Raw genomic sequence first — 5787 nt, forward strand, 5'->3', positions numbered from 1 at the left:
AAAGCTATGTTCTGACAGTACACACCTATACAGAATGTATAATATAATTAAAGATTTATCTTAGAAATTTTCTGAAAGTTTAACAGAATTAGAAAGTTGCTGAAATAAATGGCCTAAAAATCTTTGCTTGAATTCTTCCATCTGTTCTTAAAGCTGAGCAATATTGCAGTGTAATTTTAATCTGTGATTACTTAATTTCAGTTAACTATGGATTATTTTGATAGCTGATATTCTTTTAATGATTAATAAGTAGGCTGACTAAATGTTAAGTATTATTAAATGTGCTTTACATAGCATGAGTTGGAACAAAAAAGCCCTTCAAAAATTTATCTTTCCAATAACATGCTGAAAATATTTAGGAGTCATTTTTCTTCTGGCAACATAAAGAAACCTTAAAATAAAAGAGGGAGGAGAGAGTAGGGATAACACAGATGGTAAACTAAGCAGTGCTGACATTTTAGAGCTTTCTATACAGCTGGTGAGAAAAGATGTTTTAAACACTTAGGAATGCATTTAGGCACATCTTCAAGTTTATCAGTTTCCTGACTTGGCAAACTCAGCCATATCACCTGGTACTGCTGATGATCTCATTAACATTACTCCTATCTGACTGGTCAGATTTAGGCAGATGTTCACCTGCAAACACTTTGCATTACAAAAGCCACTGACAAAATGAACTGCAGAGAGATTCAGCTGAATTTTAGAATTTAAATTTGATCCTACATAATTCTTTTTTCTTTTTCTTCCGCAGATTCTGTTTCTTATGTGGTTCTTGACTATGCTTCTTGTTGAGAATGCTCTGTAGGTTCAGTCCTCTTTGACCAGTTTTCAGCTGCTTGTCTTCTTGGGCTTTTACCAAGGTAAGATCTAGAGCAAGATCTAGAGCAGTCAGTCTACTAGCATGCCTGTAAATTATTCTGCTTGTGCGTGGTGCTGTACGTGAGCACAGAAACGCAACTTTGATACTTTTACTAGCATGTGCTAGGGATGAAAGTCTTTTCTTATTCAGTTGCGTTTACAAAGCTGTCAAAGCAGTGTTTCCTCTATGGATTTTGGGGGAGCTTTTACTATGTTGTTCAGTCTCTGAATCTCTAGCAGAAAAGAAAGGGACAAGTGTCATGTAGACAGGTTATATCCGCTTTAAGTAGTGTAATAAATGCTTAATGTCAAGTTTCAGGTTGAAACTTAGGTTGGAACCTGAGGAGTTCTTGAACTATCGTGTGGGTTTGTTTTTTTTTTCATTAAGAAGAAAATGTAACTGGTTATGTGCAGAAATATAGAAGCACAGGTAACACTTTCAAGAGGTTTAATTAATGGTTTTCAAAGGGCTTTACAACAGCTTAAAGCTAAATAATGAAGGAGGTCACCCTGGCCTCTGCCCTGGGACCACATCTTAATGTTCATGACTTGGAGACATTTATTCTCTGGGGGTTCTTGAGTGTTCTATGACTCACGTAATCTTATATAGATGATAGATGAGTGGATGGTGAGGTGGTTTGAAAACTAGCTGACAGGCAGAGGTCAGGGAGCTATCATCAGCAATTCAAAGTCTGTTTGGAGGCCTATAACTAGCAGTGTTGCCCAGGGACTGGTGCTGAGTCTAGTCTTGTTGAACATCATCAAGTTTGCTGATGATACAAAGCTGGGAGGATTGGCAGACTCACCTGAAGGCTGTGCTACCATTCAAAAAACCTGGACAGGCTGGAAAGGTGGGCAGGGAGAAACCTGATGAAGTTTAACAAGAACAAATGTAGAGTCTTGCACCTGGGGAGGAACAACTTCATGCATCAGTACTGGTTAGAGGATGATCTGCTGGAAAGGAGCTCTGTGGAGAAGGACCTGGGAGTTCTGGTGGACAACTGGTGTGGCTAATCATGCTAGTGGAATCCTGGGGTGTGTTAAAAAGAGTGGCCAGAAGGTCAAGGGAGGTGATCCTCCCCCTCTATCTTGCACTGGTGCGGGCACATGTGAAGTATTGTGCCCAATTTTGGGCTCCCCAGTTCAAAAAAGACAGGGATCTTCTAGAAGGAGTCCAGTGAAGGGCAAAAAGATGACAAAGGGTCTGGAGCATCTCCCCTATGAGGAGAGGGTAAGTGAGATGTGTCTATTCAGCCTGGGGTGGAGAACACTGGGAGGAGACCTGATAAATATTTATAAATATCTAAAGAGAGGTGGGATGCAAATAGACAAGGCTAGGCTCTTCTCAATGGTGTGTAGTGGTAGAACAAGGAGTAATGGCCTAAAACTTGAACATAAGAAGTTCTGTTTAATGTGTGGAAAAATTTCTTTACTATGGAAGTGACAGAGCAGTGGAACGAGCTGCCCAGAGGGGTTTTGGAGTCTCCTTCTATGGAGATATTCAAGACCTGTCTGGACATCTACCTGTGTGACCTATTGTAGGCTGCCTGCTTTAGCAGTGGTGTCGGACTCAATCTCTTGAGGTCCCTTCCAGCCCATGCAATTCTGTGATTATAGGACACAATGAATATGAAAGTGATCTACACCTCTGTATTGCATGCCACGTATCTTTCAGTCTGCTTCATCAGGCAACCAGACTAAGGGCTTCAGAGGAACTGACTTAGTTTCCAAATAACATCTGTAGGTTACATATGGATGCTGAAAGTGCAGCACATTGGTTTGTACATAGGCCATTAGGAAAAGCACAGTGTAGTTCACCTTTACTGAAAAACACGTTCTCTGTTCCACTCTGCATTACTGTGGATTAGTGGTGAGTGTACTGAAGTAAGATATTTGCAGCTTTTTCTTTCCTTCTTTCTTGCTCTGATGAGGGAAAGAAACTATCAACAGTAAATTACAGAGTGGTTTGGGTTGGAAGAGACCTCAAAGCCCACCCAGTCCCATCTCCTGCTGTGGGCTGGGCTGCCATCCCCCAGCACAGCTGCTCAGGGCTCATCCAACCTGGTCTTGAGCATCGCCAGGGATGGAGCACCCACAACTTCTCTAGGCAGCCTGTGCTAGTGCCTTACTACCCTAAGATCTAAACTGAAAAGAGAATAAGCTCAGCACCTACTTTGACCTTGGTGGAACTGTTGAGGGATGGGATGAGGGAGGCTGTGCAGTCTCAAGGCAGCAGAAACCTCTGAATGCACAGGATCTGCACCAGAACTCTCTCCCTAAACCCAATATTATTTTTTAAAAGACCTAAGCAGTGCTTTTTTTTTTTTTTAAAAAAAAAAGGGAAGATTTGACCAGATGCAGCCATCCTATTGACTAAGTTATTCCCTCCCATACTCCACAACTCTCAGAGGAATAAACTACTACATACCCTATCAAATATTTGGATAAACAACTGCATGGCATTAAAGAGCTACTGTTTGTAATGTAGCAGCAATCCGTTGAGAAGTGACCAAAATCTACATCTTTCCTCATCTTAGAAGGCCACAGGCATTTTCTCTTTCATGTGCTTGCTCTGGTCCTTCTCCACACAGTCTAAATATAAAATAACCATGCTTAATCCCTAATAGGTGAGTGTCCAACTGGCCTTTAATGCCCTCTGTGCTAGAATTTGCCTCATCTCCATAGGCAATTTCTTTCAGGGCTCAACTAACCTCTCAAATTGCACAGTTTTATCCAAGAAATGCTGGATGAATGGTCTTGTCTCACTGAAGTTTACAAGACCATAGACATTGTAGAAAAACTTGTATTGAAAAGTCACCAAAGAAAACATAGAATCTGGTAGATAGTGGCAAGAAAATGGATGTGAAAATACTGAAGGGAGAAAGGCTGCACTGACAGTGGTGAGACCCAATGGTAAGGCAGAGACAAAGCCAGTGGGAATGTTGCTCAGGGTGCTTGGTCTGGGATTTAGGCATCATGGGCACAGATCCATGCATCACAGCCAAATGTATTATACGGCAAATTAGGCATTACTTAGAGACATTAATGATTCATACTTAAGCCAATAGTACCTATGATTCTTATCATGTTTCATCCTCTATGTATTTTGAGTGCTCTAAATGTGATAAAGTCTTTAAAGAAATATAGTTTCATTTTTCTTGATGTGCCTGCTTGACAACGCTTAGCAAAGACATTTCTAAGAGAACGAATTAAAGTAACTTCAAAACAAGTCTGTTATTGCTCAGCAGCCTGGGTTCCTGCCAGCAGGAAACAAACTGATGATTCTTCAGTTGTAGTAAATGAGAATTGTAAATTCTCAGCAAATGTTGATTTGGTGTGTTATTTTACTTACTTTTTTTTTTTTTTCCCCTAGAGGTGTCAGCTCTAGTATAGAAGCAATTTAAATGTAAAGGTTACAGGGTTGAAGTCATAGTGTTTACAGGGCAGAACTGAGGGATGTGTACAGCTGCATTTCTGAAGGTAGAAGGAACAGCTGTGAAAAATCCACGGGTAAAGCAACACTCAGGTTCTGGCATGCAGCAAAACCCATTGCCTACTACCACCATCACCCCTTAAGTGAGGATGCACTCAGCTTGGCTCAGTAAACACAGCGACAGAGCCTCATGTACATTTTGCCCCATACGTGGCAGTATCCTTATGTTTGTCTGAAAACAATGAACCCTCTTAGTGATATAGATTATAAATTAGTGGTTGTTCAGGAAGAGGGATGATTGCTATCAAGCAATCCCTGTATTCCTGTGAAGGGTTATATTTCCTGCAATGACCACTACAGTGACATTTATCTATATGCTATTAGAGGTCAGTTTTCACTAATTCCCAAAGTCTCAATATGTTGGCAAAACAAATTTGAAACACCATGTTGGAATATAGAGAGCTTAAAAATGAAAGTATGTTTTGAGTCATTAACGAAAATGACAGTTTGGAGATCAGAAAGCAGCAGTTTTCTGAAGCAACAGTGAAGAGGTGCAAGGTAAGGTGAGTGTCAGTACTTTATGAGCTGTTCATGCATGTGCTAATTGGTAGCATCTAGTTTTTATCTAATCGAGGAAGTGTGAATATATGCCATATAAATTACAAATCAATTGCTTTCTACTACTGTCTCAAAGATAGCAGTGTGGCAGGAGGCAGCTGAGCTGCTCCTCTGGTACAACTTCTTGGGAATGAACCCCTGCAAAAGGGGCAGTCTCCACAGCACCATTCCCATTGCCAAGTTCCCTGCAGCAGCCAGGCGAAAATACAGCAAGCTTCACTTGCATCCAGTGAACTGACTTTGAGTATCTAAAAATAACAGGTCCTTTTTTTTTTTTTAATTCCAGAAAGTGCTATATTCAGCAAGAGATAATTTGATGGTAAATTACACTGTGACAAAGAAGAGTTAATCACTGACCTAAAAATTAGCTGTTGCCTAGGTATCCCTGGTCAGGCTCTGTTGACATTTATGTTGTGCAAACAGAATGCAAAACCAACCAGGCAGATATATATTTATGTCTGGCCATTTTATGGCCAGTTTTCCAAAGGCTAAAGTAATGACCAGGAATATAAATTTACTGGTGAAAATGCTGATGCCACCTGGATATCTTTCAAATTCACTCTGTGGCTGCCCTTGAGGATTCAGCTTTACAGACATTTTAAAAAGCTCAAAATAAACCCTCAAGCCCTGCACAGTACACTTTACTGGGGAGAAGCTATCCTGGTAAGATTCCATAATTCTATGGACAGATAGGATGGAATCCTGTGCACCCTTCACTGGTGGCTGGTGACTGTTCATGGCTGGGGAGCAAGAGAGGTTGAACTAGGTGATCTTTAGGGTCCCCTTCAATGTAAGCCATTCAATTCAATGAATTCTATGAAGATGCAAAGTTAGCTCTCTCCACTGAATGTGACATGCTGAAAACCTAGCTGATGTGG

Source organism: Meleagris gallopavo, chromosome 2, assembly GCF_000146605.3.
Source record: "Meleagris gallopavo isolate NT-WF06-2002-E0010 breed Aviagen turkey brand Nicholas breeding stock chromosome 2, Turkey_5.1, whole genome shotgun sequence".
Lineage (NCBI taxonomy): Eukaryota > Metazoa > Chordata > Aves > Galliformes > Phasianidae > Meleagris > Meleagris gallopavo.